This window comes from Scatophagus argus, chromosome 11 (assembly GCF_020382885.2).
Source record: "Scatophagus argus isolate fScaArg1 chromosome 11, fScaArg1.pri, whole genome shotgun sequence".
NCBI lineage: Eukaryota > Metazoa > Chordata > Actinopteri > Scatophagidae > Scatophagus > Scatophagus argus.
Genome location: NC_058503.1, coordinates 23,490,535 through 23,518,211, shown reverse-complemented (window position 1 = coordinate 23,518,211; position 27,677 = coordinate 23,490,535). Strand labels below are relative to the sequence as shown.

Genomic DNA, 27,677 nt, shown 5'->3' with positions numbered 1-27,677 from the left:
TATCCACCCTGTTCGTGTCTTACTAAAGTGTTGCGAGTGGTTTGTCCAAGTTGTGTCGCCGTACCTAACTGTCCAACATGGCGGACGTTCGGATCGAGCGGGTTCTCAGATCGGCTAGCGACGACGGCGAACTTGGCAAGCCTCAGCGTTCCAACAACATGCTAACGTTGTACAAGACCGCCCCTCCAACAGCATATTTTAACAACCACATGTAAAAATGTTTGCTTATCAAGGCAGTTTTATTTATCGCACAATATCACAAATAGCAAAGTTACAGACAGGAAGTTGGTGTCGCGTGCAGCCTACAGAGTGCATCACTAAACGATAAACTGGCATACGGATCTGTGTGTCTGACTGTCGCTCTCCCTCTCATTTAGCGCCATTCCCCGTGTCATTACCCGGTTTATACCCTTCCTTTTACCCACTGACAGGGACCAGACCCGGCCGTCGTGCACGGCGCTCTCTCGGAGACGCGCCTCCGGGTTCCGTCCTACCCGAGGCAGCAGCGGCTCGGTGGCTGAGATGCACCAGAGCGGCTGAGAGGAGACACGCAGACGGGAGGATCGTCTTCGCCGGCGGCGGGATTTCTTCATTCCGAACCATCTGCGGGGTGGATGAGCACCGTGTGAACCGGTAAGAAGAACTCTGATTTTGTGCGTTTGATCGCGGCTCGCTCCTGTGTGGCAGCGCGCCGATCGGCTCTCTGGGAGGCTGCTGCCTTCACCCGTTAGCGCTCATCCCACAGACACGAGCCGGTGATGCACGAGCAGGGACTGAACTGTGTCCGTCATATGCTGATGAGGATAAGTGGATGTGTCCGTGTCGTGTCCTGAGGCGATGGACAGACGTGTTGTTGGACACACACAGGACGGAGGAGTGCGCCAGGGACACAAAGGCTCTGCGTGCATCCTGCTTTGTGTTCAACAGTTTAACATTTGAAAGTGAAGTGAGCGCAGATTGCTGGAAACAAAGAAAAGGGATGAATGAGTGAAGAGACGCGCAGGGTTTGTGTTTTCTGCTTCTGGAAAATCCTCAGAAGAAGAGTCACAGCTGGTCATGACAGCAGGTTTAATCACCCCTGTGTGTGTGTGTGTGTGTGTGTGTGTGTGTGAGAGAGATTCAGGGTGGTGGTATTTGGTTTGGTGGAGGACAGGAGGATGCTGTCCTCGTCACACGGTCACCTTGACGACCCCTCAGCACCACACAGAGCTGTTGGTCTTTGTTGTGCTCGTGTTATTCAGCTGCGTCGACCGGACGGCTCTGACTTCACTCCTGTGATTCTGTCACATTTAATTACCACTAAGAACCTGGACACAAACTGTGCACTGCATGCAAAAGTATATGAAGCAGTTCTGTTATAATGTTAACTAACGGGACACGTGCAGTGATGAATGTTTATCAAAGTGACACTCAGGATCTTATCGTTTGTTTGCTCGTGATGGACGGCTGAGACAGAAAGCCTCACATGTGAGCGTCATGTGAGCGTTCGTTCAGTTTGGCTTTAATCACCTTCAACTGGGGTCTTTGGCTGACATCAGGCGGCCATGTTTGTTTGGTTCTCCGGTCAAGTTGGACATATCGAAGTGTTTGTTTTTACCACCACCCACAATTCGTCCATTTCCCTCACGGGCTGCGCTGTGGGAGAAGCAACACGTCCTGAAACACACTGACTGCTAACGCTGCAGACCTGCTTGGATTCAGTCTGTGACACGAGTGATTTTCACTTTTGGTGTCTGGTTTCAGTCTCACTGGTGTTGCTGTGTCTTGTGCTTCCAGGCCACCGTACTCTGCTGTGATTCGTCCCTTCCACACTTGCGGCCTTTAGAGCCTCGCTGCACACGCTGCTTGTGTATCTGACAGATAAACCTTTGAATCTCTGACAAACGGCAGCCCAGCTGATTTCCTGCTGTTCGCTAAACACAAACCGAGTCAAATTGAGCTCGGACTCATAAACAGGACAACACGTCGCCTGTTCGACGTCCACAGAGGAGCCTGAAGGCAACCCGCCCGAAACCTGACAACTAAAACTAACAGTTTACCAGCAGTGAAAGAAGGTCTAAAGGTAGAAATCACCTTCCAAACATGAAGTGCTCCACATGTGGTACGTTCAGCAGAGATCCTGCGTTGTGCTCTGACTGCTGTTTGCTGCTCAGCAGGTGGTGAACGCTGACTTTTACAGCCTTTTCTCTGAAAACGACGCTGTGAGAGGGCTGAGGGTGAACCAGAACAGGAGAGACAAGCTGAGCTCAGAGTCGCCGTAAAGCAGCAGATTCAGCTGATGATTCGCTACGAGACATCACTTCATACAGACGAGTACAAACGCTGCTGCAGGTTAATTCACTTGTTTCAGCTCCACTATAACAAATGAATCGGCAGCCTAACGGGGTTAACATATGCCATACGGACGGACGAACAGACAGACTCCGAACATGACGCTGAAGAATTCGTCCTTGATTTTTCTAAACGTATGCCTCAGAGTAGTCGTAGTGGTGGTAGTTGTGGCTCCATGTGCACAGAGCGATGTTGTCTCATCTCGTCCGCTGTGATTGGACGGGACTGACGGGGGTTCGGGTGTTCGGCTGACGCGTACAGTTTGAACCTGACGGCTGCAGACTGCGAGCTAATGGAAGATCGATAACGTGGCAGAGTGTCTGCTCAGCTTTGCGTCGGGTCGGATGTGTAACAGGCACGCGGTAATGAGTGGAACACAGACACCCCTCATCAGCATCAACAAACAGCTCCTCTGCTGTCCGCAGGATGTTACATCACCACCTGACATGTTCGCTGCTGAGTATCAGCCCTGGACTCGCTGCAGCAGAATGTGACACCACGCGGCCCGGCGGCGGCGGCGGCTCCTGCCTGCTGCGGAGGTTGTGCGAGGCTGGTTTGGTGCTGAGGGGATTACAGCAGCTACGTCACATGTCCCGCAGGCCTGTGGGTTGTTAGGGAGGACGTGGCTGATGAGCTCTCACAGGAGACAGTGGAAACAAAACAACAGCCTCCATCGGTGAGCACAGACACTCAGCACCTCCTCCACCTTCTCCTGTTCACATTCTGCTTCCTGCGTCTCATTACGCCGTGTGGCAAAAGCAGCCTGTTAGCGCCCATAATGCGATTATCCATCCTGTTCGTGTCTCTTGCACATTCTGCCAGGCCACCTCACAAACGTTAATTGACCCCACGCTGCAGCGCTCAATGGGGACGACTGCTGCTAATTGCAGTGGTATTTTGAGATACGGTGGGAGCATTAGGCTGCGTTCCACCACGGGACGATTTATTCACGAGAGATGTTCCACAGGCGTGTGTGTGTGTGTGTGGTTTTCATCACACTGTGGGGACCCAGGCTCGACATCCTCATCACATTCTGCAGACACAAAGAGCCTAAATGGTTCATGATGTTAACTAGTTTTTATCATGAACAGACAGACAAAACAAAGGGGGGTCAGAGGTGCCGTATATGTGATTTACACAGCATGGCTGCTGCTAAGCTCGTCGTGCTGCCGCGGTGAAGTGACACACGGGAAACCTGAGGATGCAGCTCGTGCAGCTGTCGCCAACAGGGAAACGTTCACAGTGTGACCAAACCAACATGAGCAGGAACTAAAGCACCACCAGTCAGACTGAATAAGGAATAACAAGCATCCAAAGCAGCAGATGTAACTTAGCAAGAGAGCTAACGTTAGCTCCAACTCGTGAAGTCGTGACAAAATGCTGGAGGTCGTTTACACATGCTGAACTCCCTTCGCACCAAACCGAAACTATGTGCAGCACGATGCTCTGTAACCACAGTCAGCCTCCCTTTTAAAGAGCAGTTCACCCAAACAGGAACATTCAGTCATTACCTCCAGGCTGATGGCAAGAGGGCTGAGGTTTATCTCTGCAGCTTTAACTCATCCGCTAAGCCGAGAGCGTCTGTGGTGGCGCTGACTGACGTGGGTGCACACACTCGTGTGCGCTACGTGAGATTGCTGCTTGCTGTCGTAACTTTAGCAGCCACAGTGAAGATTTGTGTTAAGAAAAGTGAGTAAATGTCTTTTCCAATCGGTTTGGGATCTCGGGCTTCCAGAAGTTTTAGCTGTTTTTTTATCATTTATAACAAGTCCTGAGGAAGTCCTCAGCTGTTTAGCAGAAAGCTGCAGTGCCAGAAATGTTTTATGGACTGAGACTTGACCCGACTTTCCATCAGCCTGAGGCCGAGGAGGTAGTGACTGTGCTTTCTTTTGTGAGTGGGCTCTTCGTTTACGTTGGGACGTGTTTGGATGAGGGGGCAGTTCGGTGGAGGGAGAGTCCTGGTTAATGTGGTTACTGTGAGCCACCAGCTGTGTATGGATCCACAGACGCAGCATTCACACTGACTGCTGGCTCGCGCTCTCGCCACACAGCTGCTCTTCATTCTCAGCCACATAAATTACAGCTCGGTGTGAACAGTAGAGCCGCGTCTGCTCGGAAAATCACATACATGTGTTTGTGCCAGTGGTGGAAGAAGTTCACTGCAGTATCAGTACCACAAATCTAAAAAAAGTCCTGCATTCAAGACCTTTCGTAAGCTTTGTGATGGTGCATCTTCCTGCTAGTCCCAGAGGCTTTGTGAAGATTTATTTAGCTGAAGGAGGAGGAGAACTTTCTCAGCACATGAAGGAAGACTTCATCCTTCAGTGTATCGCAAACATTCAGCACCAGCACATCAGGACTCACGGGCTTTTAATCTGAACGGGACTGATGTAGTACAAGTACCATATTTACCTGTGAGGCAGACTGGAGTCAAAGTATAAAGTGGCATGAAATGGAAATACTCAAGTGGTAAGTGGTTATTTGTATAGTGCAGTACTTGAGTAAATGTTTGGTTTGTGTTTCTTGTATTCATTTCACTCTTCCTGTGTCTCATCAGGGTTTTAACAGACAGATGTTCTGACAGCTGGAGGCTCAGTTTCGTTCCTACAGTACTGTGACTGTAAGGGAGTATGACTCAGGGAAAACAGCTCAGCTCAGTGGTGCTGCATTTATGTGAAGTTTAAATCCTTCACGCGTGACACAGTTTGTAGCCGTGCTAACAGCTCTGTGAGGCCGTGCTTTGAGCTGGATGCTAACGCTGAACGTGTTAGCATGCTCGTATGAAACCACGCCCAGCTGTGATGTCACAGTGTACTGACACACCCTGAAGTACGCCTTTACAGCAGCACAGCCAAGAGAGAAGCTCAACCACTGCAGGTCTGCAAAAAACAGATTTTGGGGGCGTTTACGTGACCCTTTAAGGTGACCGGGATGACTCAGTGTAAAATGTCACAAGTGGCTCAGCCGTCCTTCATCCTGCTCTCCCGTTAGAAACGCAGCAAAGTTGTTTTCATGTAAAGGCTCATGACAGTATTGAGGTTGTTGGACAGTCGAGAGTGACTTGGGTCCAGGAGCCTGCACAGGAAACGCTGTTCACCTGAGCCAGTTTGAATCTGAGGATGAAGATTCATGATGATGATGATGATGCTCTCAGGCTACATCCGGTGCTCGCTCCTCTCTACGACGCTGAGGCTGTGTGCAGCCTGAGAGGGCGCCTGCAGGCACTGCTCAGGGCTGAGACGTACTCGGCTCCACCTTCTCTGACTTTACAGACTCCTTAAAGAGACCGGCATTAATCAGAGCTAATGGTCTACTTTTGGTTTCAGCCCTTTGTAGTTGAGCTTCACATACAACGTTATCACCAATAAAACGCCAGGTTGATTGTGTCTGTCATGGCGTTATTTCCACGGTGCTGAGTGTCCATCAGGTGACGTCTTCAAATGTCACAAAGACTTTCAGTTCACTGTGATTTAAAACCGACAAAAGGCAGCCGATCCTTACATTTAAGAACCCAGAACCATGAACGAGGACTTCAAATGCATCATCAGTCATCAAAGTAGTTGCTGTTTAATCGATTAGACGTTGACGGCTCAATCAGCAGCGATTAGTTGAATTCCCAGTGATGCAAATTGAAGGAAAACACAAACTGTGCTTTCGAGAAGCTGTGAATCATTTTTGTTTGATAAAAGCGCGATTATCAAAATTAAGTTCTGTGTTGGTGGACCAATCCTTTCAGCACTGTATCACACACACGAATAAAAGCATGAACACACACACACACACACACACACACACACACACACACAGGCAGTTCATGGAGTGGCAGCACATCAAAGGAGGCTCTCCCATCAGTGTGATGGAGGAAGCAGCCGGAGGGGGAAGAGCTGCTGTGACCGAAGTGCTTTCTAATTCACACAATGGCCTGTGTGTGTGTGTGTGTGCGTGTGTGTGTGTGTGTGTGTGCGCGTGCAGTGATGTGGGGTCTTTTTCTGGCTCCACATCAAGTAAATCTGGTTAATGCTGAAGACTGCAAAGGAGAGCAGCAGGAAATGGAATTTACTTCCTGTCTGTGTGAGAGGCTGAGAAACACTCAGTCTATAAATGATTGTATTGTAAACTAATCGTTATTGTCATCATTATCAATTAAATTATTCTCCCCATTAATAAATTAAGCTGAATAAAATATTGAAAAATGCTTTTCACTATTCCTGGAAACCCAAAGATAATTCATTTCTGTAGTTTCACTTTTACATCCAAACCACGATGATATGCTGTACCTATAACCGTCACTGTGTAGTTGTGTCTCTGTATTTGTATGTTGTTGTATTAGTACTTTAGATCTGCATACTTCCTGCCTGAGCGTCTCCTGTGGACGCTGGAAAGACGAGGCAGACGGATGCATTAGATGTCCTCGGGGAGGTGTGAAAACCTCGTCCTCCTGGGCTGCATTGGATGGATATTCAGTCTTTAAGTGTTATGTGGTATTTGTGTGGCTCTTGGAGCTCCATGAGGAGAACAGTTTCAAATGAAGCACGTCATCCTCTGGAAGTGAAGTGATGCTTTTTCTTCCAGTGAACCCATTTTCCTCCTTTTCTTTCCAGTGTTATGCTGGGCCAGACGTTCTGGTCCAGTAATTAGACTGTGGTCTGTCACCCCAAATCACCATTTAATATCCCCCTCGTGTTGGAAGTGGACTCCTTAAAGATGGTGCCGAGAGCCAGACTCTGGACTGGTCCCAGTTTCCGGTCCGAATGACTTGGAGGAACCAGCTCCAGTGTGTTTTACAGCTCTGTCTTCAGGTCTTTAGCCTCAAGTGCTGCTTCCATGTGTGCAGGCCGTCGTGATGCTACTGTGCCGCTGAAAGACTGGGTTGCACATGCCCAGTCACCCCGACCCACCAACCCCGTGTCACACAACCGGTGATAATGAAGGCTGGCTGTTGTGTCGCCTCACGTCCAGGCGACGACGGCCATCGACCAGCTAGCGCATGCGTTCTGCACTTGCGTGAGAGGAAATGATTTTCCACACCAGCAGGTGGCGCTGGTCTGTATTCAGTGGACTGTGGTTTCAGTTGGGCTTCAGTTGCTTCGTTCCAGATGTTATGGAAATATTCCTAGATTGTAACGATTGGCTTTAGTCATTTGCTTGTGAAGTTTCTCTCACCGACAGGCTCTGCTGCTGATTCGTCCGAAAGCCATCAACAAGGGACGAGCGACCTCACAACCACCGACCGCTCAGAGCTGAATATATGAATCATTTGTCTAAATGCCAAAAAGGCTAAATGTGTGTGTGTGAGGGTTTAACAGAGGTGTGGTAGATAAGCAGCAGGCTCTTGCTCTTCCCATTAAGCTGGCTGAAGAAGAATGACTTGACTTCCTTTTCACACACCCTCCCCCCAATCACCACACACACACACACACACACACACACACCAGTCTCTCCTCTTCAGGGTTAAATTGAGGTCAGGATGTGTAGCTGTGTGAGATTCATTGCGGCAGAACAACACATCACATCCATTTCTATTCAGTGGAGAGCTTTTACATGTAGCAGTGTTATGCAGATACACTGTGTGTGTGTGTGTGTGTGTGTGTGTGTGAGAGAGAGAGAGTGATTGAGTGGTGGAAGTTGGTGGAGAGGTGGTCAGAGCCCCTCCAGATTAACACCATCTGATACGAGTCTGACACGTTGTTTTCCGTCATTCAGGAAACGCGTTGTGGTGTCTGTGACCTGCAGGCTACACGTTTCCACATCATGGCTAGCTGTGTGAATAATGAAGGTGAGCACAGAGAAACGTGAAACTGATTCCTATGTGAAGTATTTGGGTCGATTTTTCCAGGAAACTCCTTAGGATGTGACGGTGGTGTGTGCCGCCTGTCCTCCACTCGGCGTGCAGCACAGGTTAACTGGAGTCCGCTGACGTCAGCCAACGCCGGCAGCCCCTGCGGCTCAGGCTAATGGACACCTTGTCAGCTTTCCATGCTGCTTAGCTCCGTTACAGCGAGCTGGCTGAGGTTAGCTTGCTAATGGTATCTCTGTCAGCTAACGAGATCCGTCACACTGAGCCGCGTATTATTAACAACAGTGTTGATTTTAGCATCAATAAATGATGTAACAGCACAAATCAAAGGTGTGTAAGTAACAGGAAGTTGTCTGCAGATCACCTATCAGCTGCTGGCGTCTTTATTAACAAAGGTTTTCTGATGGTTACAGAACCTGTAAGTGATTCCCAACCAGAATTGCTTGGGAACCTTAAGAGAACCACTGTGGTAAAGTTAAGTCTCATCCATGAGCGGTGGGTCGCTGCTGTGATGGCAGGCGGTCAGCTGAACCACAGTGACTCACTTCCTGTTGTTGTTGTTGGAACACCTGCGTACACCTGTCACACGGCGTCTTTTCCTCACATCTCTCTGCCGCACACGAGGGCCCACAGCCTCCAGCAGCAGCAGCATCAGTATGGCAGCCAGGGGACAGTCGGGGACAGTGAGGAATGAGCTTTTATTAGAGAGCAGACTGCTGTGGACAAAGAAGACGGATCATTACACCGTCCAACAGGGGGAACAATAGAGGGAACAAGCTGTGTGCAGCCTGCCAAAACCCTCGGTTACTGAGAAACGTACGTCCTCTGTCTCTGCTGCTCTGTCCTAATGAACACACGGCAGCAGCCCTCATTTCCTCCGACTCCCGCCCTCTGATACCAACCACGCTGTGATGCAACACAGAGGTGTGAAACGGGGAGGATCAAACCATCGACCCAAAGACAGCCTCAGGAGTTACTCTGAAGGCTTTATGAAGTTCTTGAAGCTGCTGTCAAGTATCAAGAACCAAATTCATAAGAACAGTGTGAGGGAACGTTTCAACTCCTTTTGGTTTTCATACATAAAGTTCTCGCCGTCCAGTCTTGTGGTTCTTCTGCTATCTAAAGCAAAATCAGAGACTCAGCTGCCATGTTTCTTTAAATCAGGTGGCCCTGAGACAGTCATGAAGCTGGGGGACAATCAGGAAGGCAAAGTTCGATGTACGTCAGTTTGTTTTGTTGACTTTGCTGTCTCACAGCTCCTGATGGTCACTGAGCAGCAGAAGGTTTTCAGGTTTGCTCACCGGAGGACGTTATGGTGAAGCTCTGTGCAGTTTTAGTCTGGACTGTGGGCTGAAATGGAGGCGCTGCAGATGATGTGTTTACACATTGATAATGTGAGTGTGTGTGTATGACGGTAATGGCTGCCGACAGCATCTTCTGCTCTGATGCTTCCACTGATGAATGCTGCTGGACATCCTCCTGTCCCCTGCAGCCACCCCACACTACACCTCCCACAATGCAGCTGTCTGCCAGCTGGCCTGGTGGCTGCAGAGTCACAGGCTCCTCCCAGGGATCCCAGGGATCCCAGGGATCGTGGCGTTTGTCAGATTTTCGATTGGCTCTCTGCCGCACTTCAGTCCCAGTCACAGATGTAGAGATTTGAGTTCCTGTGCTTATCAAGTGGTGATTAGTCGATTATCACCATGCAGCAGGTTTTGTTGTTCAGAAGCTCATCCTGGAAAGTGCAGCATTTTGTTTTGATGACATTAATGAAAAGTGTTTGCTTGTGTTCAGACACGGGAGGTAGATATTTAAAAACCTGGAACAGTCCTGGCTCTGTTTTCTCAGCACGTTAAAAATGAATGTTTGTATTCGAGTTGTTTTGCACTGAACAGGAAGTCAGAGCTCATCTCTCAACCTTTAAAGCTGAGGAGGAAAGTGGCTGGAGGGGATGCAGGGAGAGAACACAAAGGTTAAGTAGGCCACATCTTTTCTTCCCTTGTGTTTGGAGTCTCTCTGTGGTATGTAGAGCATGTCGAAGCCACACGCTGACATCTTCCTTCTAATGCAGGTCGCTCCAGTGGCATCTCTTTATTCGACAGCAGTCAGAGTGCAGCTGGTAAAATCCACAGATTTGTTTAGCTGCAGCGACACACACACACACACACACACACACACACACACACACAACACTCAGGAAGATATTTGGCTGCAGAGTAAAAGTGTGATGCATTTTATTTTCAGTTTCTCAGTGTGTGATAATCTGGTTTCACTGCTGTTTGTTAGTTTTATTTTTTAAATGTGTGAATGATTGTTAGATTCAGCGTGATGGCGTGTGAATGTCACACCGCTACGCACACGTCAGGTGTCGTTTCACACCACCTGCGTTTCATGAGTGCAGGAAAGACAAAGTCAGGTGAGCTGCAGTCGCAGTTTGGTTAGCTAATGAAAAATGAATGTTCTCAGTGGAGATGCGACTGATGTGTTCGAGCTCACTGCCTCGTTAGATTTGAAAGTTAACGTTTCCTCACGATGCTTACGAGTCTGTGTTTTCACTTCCATCAGTTTTAGTTTTTGGTTTTATTAGCTGCAGATGAAGGTAATTTTCTGAGACACGGACCTGTGTGTTTATCTAAGACGTGGGTGAGCAAATATCTTCAAATGACTGGGACCACCTGACACCTGCAGCAGATGTTCCTCCTCACTGAACTTTTATCTTGCAGGAGAAAACAGAATTTATGATTGCAAACCTGCAACAGAGGAATATGGAGTTCTCATGGAGGCGCTCACCTCATCCCACAAGTCTTTGAGTTATGGGGTTGCTTAGCAACAGGAGAGGACCAGCTCATGTGTGTCACTTCACTAAGTTTCCTAATTGGCCTGATCGATGGTCCTCTGTGCTCGAATTAAATAACACAGGGCTTAAGATCCGGACCGGACCACGGCGCAGCCCTCAGAGCAGCTGAAAGGCTTTAATGGTCTGCGTCACTAACTAAACTAAATAACACACAACAATAATCATACCTCAGTGTACATTAACAGCTTTAATGAAACACTCCCACCGGTAGACGGATTTTAAGCTCCACAAAAATGAACATTTGATGTGGTTAAAGCAGGAGCGTCAGTAAATCAGTCTGCATCGAGCTAAAGGCTGATGGCTTCCAGCACTGAGTAAAATCGGAGAAATCTGAAACAGCTGTAAAGGCAAAAAATTGTTTAAACACGAAATATGTTAATAAATAGCAGCAGTCTCCTGTTTAAGTTGCAAATTTGTCAAAATGAGAACCGCTGGTCGAGTCCTTTTCAAACTGCAGCTAAACCAACACAGAGCTGCGTCCAGGGTTTTCCTCAGGATGTGAAGTGTTGATCCGCGGATGCAGCGAGAGCCAGAGGCCGTCTGGCTGCTGGAACCTCGAGAGAAATCCAATACTTTCAAGGCCAGTCAGTCATTTTAAGGTCTTATTATAAGTTGTGCCCCAGAAACTGCTGAGATTTTTCCACTGAGAAGACAGTAAGAAGACACTGGAAGAATTTATTTGAGGGTGATTTTGAGTAAACAGCACTGCTCTCCATTGAACCCGAATAATCAGTAAAAGCAAAGAGTTTTATTTAAAGCAACACAGCTGTATTTAAACATCACATGGAGACAAACTGTGCTGATGTGAGGCTGTCACACAGCAAAACATCAAACATATCATGAAAGAAGTACTCAAAGTTTTTCTTTGTGATGCCAGGGTCCGAATGGAATGAGAGCGTTTGAGCCGTGGCTCTCGGCTTAATCCTCATTACTAACTGTCTAATCTAAGAGTCATTCAGCTGTTACTGTCACCGTGGCAACCATTAATTACAGACCGGAACCCACACACACAGAGTTTAGCTGGTCGGACTCTCTCCCACTTTTCCAACACCTCGCAGTCTGGTTTCTCGGCCGGCGTTCGCTCCACGCTTTCTTCACCTTCTCTATTTATATCCACTGGTGACTTTCCAGAAGTTCAGTGAGTTTCCTGCAGTTTCTGGATCTCCACTCTGCTGGAGGAGGCATCCTGAAGCGGGAAGAAAAACTCTACTGATGCACCGCAGACAGACGGGCGGACAGACAGACAGGCAGCTCATATTACATCTCACAAACGTCTGTACTGTGAGTCTGTCTGCCTCGTGTTATGGAAACACATTACAAACACATTACCTCTCTCTGTCTCCGATGTTTGTACTTCCAGCATTTGTGCAGGCTTCACATTAGAGTTAACGCCGTTTTCATGCCACGCAGGCTGTCACTCAGTACCTCTTTGACAGTGTGTCTGTGTGTAAATCGAGTTATCGCCACCTTTTTCCTCTTTTCAAGCGGCATCATGGCACACAAAGCTGAAGGAGCAGATTTAAGTTCATTAAAGATATATCGAGAAACTCTGAGGATGAATTACAGACAGTCACATTGGAACTGCAAGCATTAGCCAGTTAATCGATTAGTCATTTGACGGGTTCAGCTGCTCCAGTAAGCAGTGAAGGCACACAGAAAAACTAAAACCTCTGCTTCCAGCCTCTCCTCTGACAGTAACCTCAGTTCCTTTGGGCAAACATCACATGTTTACTGTCCAGCTTTCAAACCTTACTTTAAAAATGTTTAAATCTCAGCTTCTCAGCTCATATAAAACGTCTTCTGGAGCTCCTCTGTGCTGCACTGTCCCCCTCTTGTCGAGGTGCTGCCTCAACATCATGCATTTCCCGTCTACACCATCAGCTTGGAGAAGAATTTAAATTTAACATTCATCTCACTGCCGCCTCCTTCCCATTTTCTGTGTGTGTGCGTGTGTGTGTGTGTGTGTGAGAGAAATCCTTGAGCAGCCACTGAGCCTGCAGGGCTGCAGAGGATAGAAATGCATCTTCACTCACACTTCCTCTTATCTTCCTTTCTAATTTTCTCACACCCTTGCATGTAGATGTCACACACACTCTCACGCATACACACAGAGTGTAGTACACACTCTGATGCATGCAGAGCAGTACAGTGATATTCAGCTAAAGGGGGGATGGTTTAAATTTTAATGACTTGTGCAGGAGGAGGCCGTTATTTCATTGGAAACACTCGGCTGCACAGGGCAAAATCTATAATCCTCTTTATTGGAGGGAGGCTCCGTGGACGTCCTATGGGAATCCTGCCTGTGTACGTCTCCATGGTGTGTGTGTGTGTGTGTGTGTGTGTGTGTGTGTGTGTGTGAGGGGGTGGTGGTGATGCTGTGAAATCTCTTTGTTCTCTTTCAGGAATATTTCCATTTCAGCACACAGGGATAATCAGCTGTGTCTCACAGACGGTAATAAGTGCATGATGGCTTATTTCAGAAATCAATTTGAGTCCAACATGAAAAGGTGATATTTTTCTATACTTGTCCATATGATTTGTGTGTGTGGGCATGTAAGAATGTGCTGTAATTGGACATGATGAAAGTCATTGCTGCGTTCAGCGGTGAACATGACTCCTCACGAGGCGGCAGCAACACATTCTGCCGCTGACGGCCTCTAATTTGACAAATGATTTATGAGCAGGCTGCGTACCTGAGACGCAGTCCTCCTCCACAGCTCGTCTGTGCTGGGAGAAGTGGGTGTGACAGCTCTTCACATGTGTAAATACAGAAACACTGTTTGCTTTAACTTAGATGAAAAGGCTGATACCGGTTTTGGAGAGAGACTGCGTTGGATTCACACCAAACTGTAGAGGAATCCACTTGTTCATCCCACAGCTCATAAATAAAATACGGAAACCTCACGAACTATACAAACGCCTCTGTTTGTTTTTTGAGCACAGAGAAGTAAAGGATTGTTGCAGTACCTGCATGTACTGTTTCAGTACCACAGAATAGGAGCCCCGGATGAAAATGCTTTTATTTCCTTGAAATCAATTTTAAAGTTTAAGACTTATATCGACAAAATAATATCATGGAATTTATTGCAAACATCTATGCAGAAAATCAGAAGACAGATTTTAAAACAGAAATATATATATATATATATGTGTGTGTGTGTGTGTGTGTGTGTGTGTGTGTGTGTTTGTTTGTTTGTTTTTGCTTGATTCTAATTTTGATTGAATGATTTGAATTAGGATTTTTTTTCTCCTAATTTAAAGAATGTGAAACCGAAGCACTCGGAGAAAACCCCACAGAGGAACACAGTGAGCACATGTGTGCTCATCACAGCAAGAAGGTGAAGGCCTGGAATTGATCCGCCACCTCCATGCTGCGAGGCCACAGCGTTCTGAGGCATCTGTGCTCCTCTGAAACCTGAAGTCCTGCATCGTGTCCATGTTGAACCCCCAAACAATGATTGACCAATAGCAGCTTAGCAACCGTAACTAAGCAGTGGGACATGGATGGGGGAGGGGCAGAGAAAAAAATGTTTGGCACTGCTTAGTTACGGTAAGATACCTGGTACGGTAAGTACCAGGCCTCAGGATTCTGGATCCAGCAACATGCTCCGGAAGTGCTAAGGAAAGATGGAGCACTAGAGCTCCGGGGGAGAGGGTGAGTTAGTGCTGTAACGGTGATGGGACATGATGATTGAGTGAGTTCTCCTGCTCTGAAAACTCAGTGTCTAAGGATCTCCCCCAGCTATTTAAACCTATGGCAGCATAACTAGAGGTTGGTCTAACTATAGGCTCCATATTTACATTTGGACATTCGTGGTATTACCAGTAAGTCTGAATCTAAGGAACATAGCACCATAGAGGGCTGATATGGTTCAGTGAGATCAGTGATATATGATGGTGCCACACCATGCACAGCTTTGTAGGTTAGGATCTTAAATGCTACTCTGAATTTTACTGGAAGCCAATGTAGAGAGGCCAGCACAGGTGAAATGTGGTCACGCCTCTTAGTCTGAGTCAGGACATGAGCTGCAGAGTTCTGAATGAGCTGCTGAGTCCTGAGGGACTTTTTAGGGCATCCTGACAAAAGAGAGTTACAGTAATCCAGCCTAGAGGTAACAAAAGCATGAATGAGCTTCTCAGCAGCATCTAAGGAAAGGACATGCCTGATTTTTGCAATGTTACAAAGGTGGAAGTATGCAGTCCTCGAGATTTGCTTTATGTGCATGTTAAAAGACAAGTCCCGATCAAAGCTAACACCCAGGTTCTTTACAGTGGTGCTAGAGGCAGGAGCTAGTCCGTTATGAAAGGCCATATCATTAGCTAAAGATTGTCTAAGGTGTTTTGGACCAACTAGTAGAACCTCAATTTTGTCTGAGTTCAACGGAAGAAAGTTGTGGGTCATCCAGGACTTAATATCTGCAACACAGAATTGCAGTTGTGTTAGCAGCTGATTGCTTTCATCTGGCTTCATTGATAAATACAGTTGAGTGTCATCAGCGTGACAAATTTCTAGAGTGCTTTCTGATCACATTGCCTAGTGGAAGCATACAGATTGTGAATAGGATCGGGCCAAACGCAGAACCTTGTGGAACACCATGGCTAACCTTAGTGTGCATGGACATGTACAAAGTGATGTCTGTCTGATAGATAGGACTTGGACCAGCTTAAAGCAGTTCCGTTTATACCAATTTGATTTTCTAGTCTCTGTAAAAGAATCTGGTGATCAACAGTTTCAAATGCAGCACTGAGGTCCAGAAGGACAAGTACTGAAACACAGCACTGGTCAGAGGCCATTAACAGGTCGCTGGTTACTTTTGCTAAAACTCCTGGATCAAGAGTGGGGTTTTTTTAGCAGGGGTTTGATTACAGCAACTTTAAAAGTCTGTGGGACATAGCCTGATGTCAGGGACAAACTAATAATGTCTAGTAAGGAGGTGCCAAGTAAAGGGAACACTTCAGAATCAGAATCAGAATCAGCTTTATTGGCCAAGTTTGTGTGTACAAACAAGGAATTTGACTCCGGTTAGACTTTGTTCTCTTCCTTAAGTAGCCCAGTAGGAATAGGATCTAGGAGACAAGTTGTGGATTTAGAAGAGGAAACGATAGAAACCAATTGTTGATGGTTGATAGGAAGAAATGAGTCCAGGTACGTATCTGACCTAGTGGTTATCTCTAATGCGGCTGCATTCACGGACAAATTTGTGGTAGGTGATGCTAGGAGGTATTGAACGTTATCTTTAATGGTTACAATTTTTTCATTAAAGTAGTTCATGAAATCCTTGCTGCTGAGATGTGGAGGAATGGATTGCTCAATAGAGTTATGACTCTGGGTCAGCCTGGCTACAGTGCTGAATAGAAACCTGGGGCAGTTCTTATTTTCTTCTATGAGTGATGAGTTATAACTGGCTCTGGCTGTACGGAGTGCTGCCTTGTATGTTTTTAGACTATCTTGCCAGGCCTGATAGAATTCATCCTTTTTTGTTGAATGCCATTTCTTCTCTATGTGTCGTGATCTTTGCTTTAACTCGTGTGTTTCCTGGGTGTACCACGGAGCAGAGCTTCTTCTAGTTCTATTCTTTTTAGACAGAGGCGCAATTAGGTTGAGCGTGCTGTGCAATGAGCCTGCAATGCTATCAACAAAGTTATCAATGTCATGGCAACTAGGGGTAGTGCATGAGTCCCCTGACACGCTGAGCCTGGGTATTGTACTAAGAATCGACGGAACTGCTTCCTTAAATTTGGCTATGGCATTATCAGACAGACATCTAGTGAGAGTGCTTCTGCTCGGTTCTGTGCAATCGGCTAAAAGAAAATCAAAAGTTATTAAATGATGATCAGACATAACTGAATTCCGAGTGATAGGAATGACCTAAAATGTCAGAAACCATTTTTGGGAAAAGTTTGCTTGATTAAACATTCATTTTGAGTTTTTGGTTTGGCCCATGTCCCATCAGCTAACGTGGAGGGGGGGCGGGGCAGAGAAAAAAAGTGTTTGGCACTGCTTAGTTACTGTTGCTAAGCTGCTATTGGTCAATCATTGTTTTGGGGTGGGAATTCCTGATTGGTCCTTTTTCTTTCCTACAAAGTGGGTTCTCATTCTATAGGCAAGACATGACATCATCAAAGGATCAAAGGTAAATTCCTTTGATGCACACTTGATCTCTTCATTATAAATAGGACGTAAATTCTGTTCAGTTCAGTTCCGAGTTTTCAGAACACGTTTGCACGTTCGCAGCACAATCACAGCAAATACAAAGCAACAAACAACCCATAGAATGAGTTTTTCAAACGGAGAAGAGAAGATGAATCAGGCCCTTCCACTGACCACAAAGGAGGCTCTTTGCCCGCTTGTCCAGATGTTCCTGGACAAGATAACGACAGCACAGTGGATCAAACTGGAATCAGGTTCAGCTGGCAGGGGTATAAAAAACATCATCACAGACATGTGCGTGGATATCATTGATATTGTATCCAGAAACATCGTTAAGGCACTGCAACAAATCCAAGAAGTGTCAGAGGGGAGCGACTTGACACAAAGTCCTCCCAAATCAAGCAAAAGCTCCGATGGATCCCAGAGGAGCATCACCGTAACCGAGCAGCAGGTCCTCGAGTGTCTGGGCGACACCATTTCACAGACTTTGGGTGAGGCGATGGGTGTCACAGAGGACATCTGTTGCCAGAGCTCAGATGAAGTGACACAGCTGGTGGCCAAAGAAGTAGCCGAGCGGGTAAACTCCCAGCTGTCCAACAGCAGCGAAGGCAGCAGCGAGGGAAGCGAGTCGTCCTCCCAGACCTCCACACACAGACTTCAGACCATCGTCAAACACGTGCTGAAGATCCTGAGACGCTTTATGGCTAAGGTGACGTGCGGGGGCATCTGTGAAGTGATTCATAGTGAATCTGCATCAAAAAATACGGAGGATGTTATTACTCCTCTGGGTGGAGCAGAGAGAGCTTCTTCAAGGGAAAGCATAATCTCTGCTGTTACAGAAACCATCCAGAACATCCTGGAGGAACAGGCGAGTGATCTGAGTGTCATTAACAAAGATGACATCTCAGAAGTCGAATACAAGCAGCTCGTGTCCAGCACCTCCCAGGATACAAGCGAGGCGGCGTCTGAGATTATAAAGGACATAATGGCAATGCTGGAGTCAGAGAGAGAGTCTGAACCAGAGACCAAAACATCCTGCTGGAGAAAGGTGGGAAATAAAATAAAGGTCCTGTTCACTCTTAGATATGCCAAGGAGTCCATTGCTGGACTCATGGTCAACCTGAAGAGGAATTTTAACTGCTGCACAGCTGAAGAATCAACGTCATTGCAGCAGATACTTGACGTGGGGGCAGAGCTGGTGCAAGACATGATGCCATCAGTGGAAGAGGAGGAGACAATAAAGGAGAAAGCAGACACCTCCAACAGCCAGAACGAAATCAGTGATCGGCTGGTTGCTATGGTGTACCACCACCTCCGACCAAGACGGCACAAAATGAAGTTTCTTGATGAGATTCGGGTAGAAGTGGACATGTTTATGAAGCTAATGTGGAACTGGATCAACCAGAAGACACGAGAGCAAGAGGCAAAGAGGAGGACAACTCTGAGGATAATTAGGAAACAGGTGGCAGATCTTCCAGCAATTACAGAGGGACCCTCAGAAAAGGAAAATGACACAATAACATCTGTGGTCAAACAAACACCAACTTCTACCGCTATCGAAGCTGTCGGTGTTGAAGAAGCTCCTTCTGTCACTGACGTACCAGCTGTCGGTGTTGAAGAAGCTCCTTCTGTCACTGACGTACCAGCTGTCGATATTAAAGAAGCCGCTTCTGTCACTGATGAACCAATTATCATTGATGAAGCTGATGAAGAGCGGGAAAAACTGTGCCATATGATGGTGACAGGGCTGGTTATCCAGATTCTAAAGGATGACTGGATTCATGTGTCTGTAGATGAAACCAACAAAATCATCAGGACACTCAAAGAGATGCTCTTGGCAGAGGTCGCAGGCTCTGACATTACTGTCAAGACAAGTGGCCGTCACATCGTAAAGGTTGCCAAGGCAGTGAAGAAAGACTTGAAAAAGAAGATGGGTGACACAGGCACGCTCCGACTGAACCTGCTGATAGAGAATGAAGATCTTTTCAAAGACATAACCGAGGGACTGAAAAAACATCTGAGACCAAAGAACAAGAGCGGCATTAAAAAGTTCTTGAAGTGCTTTAATTTCACCATGGCTCTGCCATGGATCCTGCTATTGTAAGTCCAAATCGGCCAGACCTTTTTCACAGCAGACATTTTGAAAATTTTCTTCCACTTGGGTGAGTCATTTGCAGGGTGCTGGTATTGTGCATGCTGGCTCCTGCTATGATGAGTTAAAATGTCTGCTGTGAGAAACGTCTATTGAGAGCAGAGGTCCCGCCTCATGTCCAACTGAACACTCTGTGTTGCCAGCCTCATGGGGCTGGTAGCACCGACTGTTCAACATGGACACGATGCAGGACTTCAGGTTTCAGAGGAGCACAGATGCCTCAGAACGCTGTGGCCTCGCAGCATGGAGGTGGCGGATCAATTCCAGGCCTTCACCTTCTTGCTGTGATGAGCACGCATGTGCTCACTGTGTTCCTCTGTGGGGTTTTCTCCGAGTGCTTCGGTTTCTTCCCATCTCTTTAAATTAGGAGAAAAAAATAATTCAAATCATTCAATCAAAATTAGAATCAAGTAAAAACAAATAAACAAACAAACAAATATATATATATATATATAAATCACATTTCTGGTTTAACATCTGTCTTCTGATTTTCATAAATGTGGATGTAACTAAAGACTAAAGTCATGCTGGTTGAAAGATCAGATACTTACTGGGGTCATGATGAAAGCTTGTTCTAAATGAACAAAACATATGAAATAAGATTTCAAGATAGTTTTAATTGTCACACACACAATCATACACAGTGCAATGTGCAGTGGAATTGTCTTTGTAAGTAAGATGAGTCATTTTAAATACAATAAAATAGAAACCTAATAAAAAAAACAAAACAACAATAAAAATGTACAGTACAGTATTTACATGTAGTGCAGGTGGGAGTAGGATTGTCCACTTTAACGCTCACTGTTGTTGTGCACTAGTAGGGGCAATTTGGTTATTGGCAAAAGAGTCAATGATTATGGGGAATAATCACTGAAGCAAAAATCAGTGTATGCTTTATACACATAAATATCGGGGCACCACCCTGTCACCAGGGACCAATAGCCAAATTAATTAATAGGAAAACAGTCTCTTAAAATTGTGAAGGATGATTCCGAGCACCGACTGTCATGAATTCAGCTGGTATTACAAGTACATACACAATAACCACAGACAACGACAGGTTAAACTATAACAGGATTTATTAACCAGCAACAACCATCCACAGATAAGTATCACTTTGTAATAAACACTATTATAATCTAAGTTTTATCAACACACATTAACTATTAACTAGGGATAACACAGGTACAGCAGCAAGAGTATATCTATACGTAGGTGTGCATATATACAGGAGTGTGTGTGTGTGTGTGTGTGTATGAGAGAGAGAGAGCCCAAGTATTGGGCCAATTACAAATTAGGAGAAAAACATCCTAATTCAAATTATGTCCAGCAAATAACAAAAAAACAAAAAACTAACTATATACATATATATATCTATATATACATATATATATATGTATATAGAGATATATATCTAAATGACTGTTTTAAAATCTGTGGTCTGATTTTCTGCATAGATGTGCATGTAAATCACACTTAGGATGGCTGAAAGATCGGCTTATTCTAGCTGGGATCATCATGATGAGATGTTCTAAATGAACAAATGCTTCATGATGGTGGTCAGTGCTGTGTTGTGTGTCAATATAAAGTTTCAGGAATGAAGTGTTCACGGTATGTTGGCAGCATCAGCAGCAGTAAACTCACACTGTTCGCTTCTGTCCATTCTGTCAGCGTTGGTAATCTTCCTCCGCAGATTTGATTGTGCAGCAGACAGTCAGGCCCTCATCTATTTATACACCACCTGAATAAATGGGAATCAATAACACAATTATCTTTCTGTGTGCGTATGTGTGTGTCTCGTGAAGCTTCTCAGCAGGCGGGTGGATGAATCTGTGCGTGTGTGTTTTTGGAGCCAGTGATGGGTGGAGGAGAGGCGAGCTTGTGTGTTTCATGGGAGCAGTAAGAGGACAGAGTAATCAGTCTCTCCGCTATCAGCCATCTTTAAACGATCGCCTACTGTGAGAGGAACATGACTTTGTAGACATCAGGATTGTTAGCCTGACAGTATATCACAGTTCAGCACTTTCTACAAAGTATTTCTACACTGTGGTACTGCTACTTTTAAGTAAAGGATATGAGTACATGAAATTCCTGTACGGTTTTGCGGGCAATAATTGCATTTTCTGTGCTCCTTTCTGTAGTGGGAATTGGTTCTGCTGTCCTGTTTGTGTTAATTTTGTCTCCAGTTAGTCTCCAACCAACATCATCAGGATTAGTTTGTGTCCCCACTGTCTCACAGAGTGGTGGATGTTCAGATTCATATTCCTCTCACGTCCGGATGATAGCAGGAGACTCATGTCATTCTCTCACAGAATGCACCTTTAATTTAACAGTGGCCGTCTCCGTCTCCGTCTCGGTCGCTGTGTCATTTCACATTCAGTCTGCGTTCATACATGTCTGGTCAGACGCCTCAGTGATGTGAAGCAGGCAGGTGAGATGACCTTTGACAAGGTGAGCTGCACTTTTGGTGGGACAACAGAGAAAATAATGAAGTGAAGGTGAACTACTGGAGAACGAAGATGACGGTCAGTTACTGAGCTGTGACTCTTTGGCAGGTCCCTCTTGGAAACACTGATTTGTGTTTCCTGGTTAAAGTAAAGAAAGTGAAGACAGGTAGAACCGCCGTCTCAAACAGGAACTGCTGCCTTCCTTCTTCTCTTTCTCTGAATGCAGGCAGATGAAGTGCTTACAGACTCCAGGGAAAGCAGTTTCCTGAGTAGCAGAATATTTTATCCAATCAGCTCTCCCCCCTCCCTCCGTCCATGCTTCTTCCCCTGCCGGCTATCTGTCCTCCCTCTTTGTCCTGGTGTCATTAGCAGTGATTTATACGAGGGCTCTCTGGAACACGGATGGTGCCAGTAGGTGGGTGCAGGTACATCGCCGCTGCCGTCGCCGCGCCACCGCCGCGCCACCGCCCGGCCCTCCCCGCTCACCCTGCTTCTCGCTGCTCTGGTGATTGATCAGCACAAACACAATGCGAAGCACGAGGCCATAAAAGGGGTGCACACACAGAAACACACAATTAGTGTGTGTGTTTTGTTTCAGGAGACAACAGCTATTGTGTGTGATGAATGTGGAGGCTCTGCAGAGAACTGGAGCTTTATTTTGGAAGGCAAACCTTCCAAAATAAAGGAGAATTCTTCACCTCCTGTAATCACAGGTTGAAAAATGAGCTTTGTGAACGAGGCTTCATTTGAAGCTCCGTGAGCCTTACGTGTCTGCTGCAGCTTAAATCCACGGGCTCTGAAGCGTGGGGTTCACGTCCCGTTCTGCTGGATGCAGTGAAGACTGGGACCGGACCGTAACGTGGCTGTAACATCACGCGCTCAGACTGTCTCTCTGATGCCACCACACATCAAAACTGAGACAAGATTAGATGTTTTCAAAGTGGCACATCATGCCAAGAAGTTATCATCCACGAGGAACTGAGTGCTGACTGCTTCAAAGATATTTAAAGACAGCATCAACTAAATTTATGGATCCGTGGATGACAGTTTGTCATTAGAAGGCTTGAGGGCCGGTTTGCTTCGTGCTAACGTGTTAGTATTTAGCAGGTATAACGTTTGGCCTGTTCACCGCTTAGTTCAGCTGACATTCTGCAGGTCAGCCTCACCTGCACTCAGGTCAGCCTCACCTGCCGTCAGGTCAGCCTCACCTGTGCTCAGGTCAGCCTCACCTGTACTCAGGTCAGCATGTGTACATGTATGTTATCAGAAATCTTTCTTGTGATTGTTTGACATTAGTAAAGGTCGTGCTGCAGTTTCCTTGACGTTAATACGAGCCTCATGAGGTCACTTCCTCCTGCACAGCTCACATGCATCACCTCAGATCTCGTTAAGTGATATGCAGATTTATGCAGTCATTTGCATAAGAAATCAGTTTGGTGGTGTTGAGGCGAGAACGAGAGCTAAAACGGAGATTTAAAAACAACACACATCGGGGACCAAGCAAACAGAAATAAAAGAAATAAGAAGGAAGAAAGACGAAGAAAAGGTTAACAGCTCACCTGCTGTTCAGGTGTGTTCTCGGTAATTCTTGTAAGTGGTGTCAGTTCATCACTTCGCACTTGTTTTCTGTGTGTGGTGGTTCTCAGCACCGTTTCTTCCTTAGGAGTGCAGAGTGTTCTGAAAGCAGACAGACAGGCACGGTGACAGGTTCACCGGGTCCGGGATCTGTGGGGCCTGTGGAGTCCAGCCCCACACACATACAGGGTGTGTGCAGACTGAGGCTGCGGGAAGCTGGACCGGTTCACCGGAGTCCGGACTGTCGGTGCCATATGGTCTGCTCTGGCAGTACCACGCTGTCCCGTTCGCTTGGCTGAACACGGAACAGTAATTAGTCACTTTCGGTTCACACGCTGCTTCATAACCGCCAGCCATCAGTTTTTTTAATGCTTCGTGTCTTTGAAGCTGTTTTCTTGCAATTAAGTTGTTTATCAAAGGACAGGAAATTGCATTACTCGAACATCATGTCACGCTCTGTATTGTATCACGGAGTGAGTGCGCCTGATTCTGGTTCTGACTGAACCCCACCCGACTGTGTGGTCGGAGCTTAGCACACACTGCCTTTAAACGCTTTGAGCGTGTGTTTTATTTTGAACAAAGTGTTGTGTTGGTGCCTCAAACTGCTGCTCACTGTTTGTGTGTGTGTGTGTGTGTATTTTGTGTGTGTGTGTGTTTTGTGTGTATGTGTGTGTGTGTCTGTCTGTGTTTGTGTGTGTGTGTGTGTTTTGTGTGTATGTGTGTGTGTGTGTGTGTGTGTCTGTCTGTGTTTGTGTGTGTTTTGTGTGTATGTGTGTGTGTGTGTTTGTGTATGTCTGTCTGTGTTTGTGTGTGTGTGTGTGTGTTTTGTGTGTATGTGTGTGTGTGTGTGTGTGTGTTTTGTGTGTATGTGTGTGTGTGTGTGTGTGTAGCTCTTGCCCTCAGGATGCTGTAAATCATACAACGGTTTTATTAGCGACTCGCCTCCTGCGGCGAGTGTGTAGCTGGTGAGTCGAGATGATGTCATGGCTGAAACCTGAAGAGATCCTCACACACACACACACACACACACACATATTAGCTCCATGTGGGCAGCATGAGCCTGAGTGCAGGACCTTCTCAGATGGATGGACTTGGTGTCTTTGTCTCCACAGGGACCATCAGAGGTGACCTGCTGCTGCTGCACCCCCACAGTAAGTCACATGTTTGTTTGCTTCTGAGTTTTTGTTCCTCTGGGTCTTGATGTGTGGACCCTGACGGTCCTCGTGAGCAGGTTTCATCACATCAGCAGCTGCCATCTTTCTGTGTCTGGCCAACAGCCTCAGATGAAGGTATTCATACTTTAGTTTATAAGCATGCAGGGCAGTAATAAACACAGAGCATGATGTTAGTGTAAAAACATCACACACAAAGTCAATATACTGCATACATACACACTGAGGCACGTGAAAACCACTGCAGTGGGACGCAAGTCATGTTAAATAACGTTGTTAAATGGACTGAATCTGAGCTACAGATCACAGACTGTAACTGGTCAGCAGCGTGCAGCTCGGCCTGATGGTCGCAGCTCGTGTTAGAGCCAATCAACACGCTGACCAGGCGGCAAGTCTGAGTTCTGCACAGCGACACAAACACCAGAGGAAATGTGCTCTGAGTGTGTGTGTGTGTGTGTGTGTGGCACACAGTGGCAGGCTGAGGGAAGGTAATAAGGCTGGATTAGGGTGGATTAACATGGCCGTCATCATCATTCTCCTCCCTTCACTTTTCCTTTTCCCCTTCCTCCCTTCCTCCCTTCCTCCCCCGCCCACTCTCTTCTCTTCTATTCCTTCTCTTCTCTTTGTGTTCTTTCCTTTTTCTCCTCCGTTTTCCTCTCCTCCATTCACCCTCCTTCAGCTCCTTCTCTCCCTCACTCCTCTCCCAGTCTTCATTATTCTTCCCCTCCTCGACCCCTCTCCTCTCCTCCCCCGTCGTCCCCCCCTTCCGTCCTCCTCCGGGGAGACAGCAGGGCCAGAATTTACATCTTGATGTATCAGTTTCCAGCAGCAGCAGAGGCGGTGATGGATGGCGTGTTGCCGGCGCCGCAGCTCTGCCATGAGTTACCGTGGTGATTACCGGCAGAGACGGCTCCTCGCCGGCCACTTCATCACTGTGACTGGTCGAGAGGAAGGCGAGAAAAGAGAGAGAAAAAGGAGAGAGGGGCAGAAAAACGGAAAGAGAAATAAGAAAAACAATTGTAGGAGAGTGCAGGGGAAGGCAGCGGTGACTTGTTGTGGCAGGACGGAGGAACAGAATCGTTAGGGGGGGTGAGATTCGACCGGAGGAGACAAACTCTTCCTTCAGACAGGAAGAAGAAGAAGACACGTATGTAAACACGGACGACTTGGTCAGCTTTTCTGAGGCTGACGCTTCAGGAACCCGTGGAGGATTCAGAGTCAGATGAGCACACTGATATCACCTCTCAGGCTTCCACCCAAACGTTTCCACATTTCTTCCTCTTTGTGTTTGTTCATTTCAGACAGAAGTCAGAACAAAAGCAGCTTCCAGCGTGGCGACGGTCAGCAGAGTTTAGCCATCGCCGCTGGTCAGATTCGTGATCTGGTTCTGGCTGACTTTATAATCCTTCTAGCGGACTTGTTTTGAAAGCGAGAACCTCGTGAAAGTCCTCAGTCTTCAGTGCCCTCTATGGCCACTTTAACACCTCGTGCTAACAGACTGAGGCTAAAGCTAGCAGTCCCAGATGAGCTTCAGCTGGAGGAAGCAAACTGTCCTTGTGTGGAAAATAGCTTTAAACAGGAAGAGGACGCAGCAGAAAGAACCAGGATGTGGATGATTTGATCAGATGACGTGTTTGCTGCCTGTGAACACCACATGATGTGACTGAGGAATCAAATTAGCGTTGTGGCTCTGAGGCCGCAGTCTGCTGATCGGGTCAAAAACGGGCTTTTCCTTGTGTACTCATTAAAGCTTGAGTCCTGGAAACATTCACCTCCAGACTCTGCATGTCTCATCCTGTGGTTGATGATTTCATGTCTGGACCAGCTGCTGCCTGCCATCCAGCTGAGGGAAAATCTGACATGTCTGTCCTGCCCTCCATAAACCCCGAGGAAAAACACATCGATGCTGGGCAGCTTTTTCGTTTATTAAAATGGAAACTCACAGGAGTTACTGTTAGTGGGAGGCTGGAGGAAGTGCTCGGGTAGAAGTAAAAGAACCACCAGCATACAATCATGCAAAAATACTCCACTTCAAGTAAAAGTCCTGCATATTAAGTCACAGTACAGATGTATTCGTATTCATGTTGTATCACCAGTAAATACACAGAAGTATTATTAGCTTCATCCTGTGAAGGTATCATCAGAATCAGAATTCCTTTATTTATCCCTGAGGGGAAATTCTGTTTTGTGCAGACATTGCAATTGCAGTTTTCCCGACCAAGAGAGAAAGTGAAAGATATAAAAATAGGATAAACAACAAGATAAGCATAAATCTAAAAACAGAGGTATTTACATGTGTAGTACTGCAGTATTATCAGCGTCTTGTAGTAAAGGTACTGCAGTATTGTCAGCAGTTCCATTAATGAACAGCACTTCCTCGTGACGTTGATGTCCGGGCAGCATCTCTTTGCTAACAGAGTGTGTACCATGTAAAGGTCACTGTGTGTGTGTATAAATACTGCAGTGAGGAGGGAGCTGCTTGTTTTGTCCCGACTGCTGAATAATTTACCACCGCGTGGTTCAACCTTGAGGTGTCCTCTGTGGTCTGAACGTTCACCACACTCTGACATTTCTGCCTCATATAAAACACTCCTCCTCCACCTCCTCCCCTCACCTGCCTGTATGTGTGAGCACACACACACACACACACACACACACACACACGTTCCTGCTGTGAACACATTCAGCGGCTGACACACTTGATCTTCAGACAGACTCGTGTTTCTCTGGCCTGGGAGGTCTGGGGGTTTGAATCTGTGCTCCGGCGTGTTGAATACTTTATGGAAGCAGGAGGAGATGACAGTGTCAGATCCACGTGTTCATGCAGAAGAACATCGAGCATGTTAGCAAACTGTCAGGGACTCCTCGACATGTGTCTCGCCTCTGGAAAAATGTCTTTCACAGCCAAGACACCGAAGCGGCTTCTTATTCATATGTTAGTGTTTGCAGCTGCCTTTGTTGAGAAGAATCGACTCGGAGACGCGGTCGGCCTTTACCGCCGGACGCTGCTGCACCTCAGGTTTGGGCTCTTTGAGTGTCACTGAGAGCCTTCTGGTTTCATAGCTCGCTATGGTGACCTCGGGGAAAGATCCACGAGTGAAAGGCTGGCTTCTTCTACTCGATTAGTCGATCGAGAGAAAATCAGTAGCTGCTGTTGATATTAAACGAATTGTTTCAGTCATTTTCAACTCCAAA

General features: G+C 46.6%; 1 protein-coding gene across 4 annotated transcripts in view; it reads left to right on the top strand.

Moving 5' to 3' along the window:
* The first annotated feature begins 238 nt into the window (after nucleotides 1-238).
* Nucleotides 239-27,677, top strand: part of enox1 (ecto-NOX disulfide-thiol exchanger 1) — a 64,580-nt gene continuing 37,141 nt past the window's right edge. For 2 of the 4 annotated variants that reach the window (XM_046403635.1, XM_046403639.1), the window contains exons 1-2: nucleotides 239-633; nucleotides 24,423-24,461. The gene's annotated coding sequence lies outside the window, so the exon portion shown is untranslated. Of the gene's footprint in view, nucleotides 634-4,247; nucleotides 4,801-24,422; nucleotides 24,462-27,677 lie in introns of those variants that run through there. The other 2 variants (XM_046403637.1, XM_046403638.1) reach the window with 2 other exon arrangements.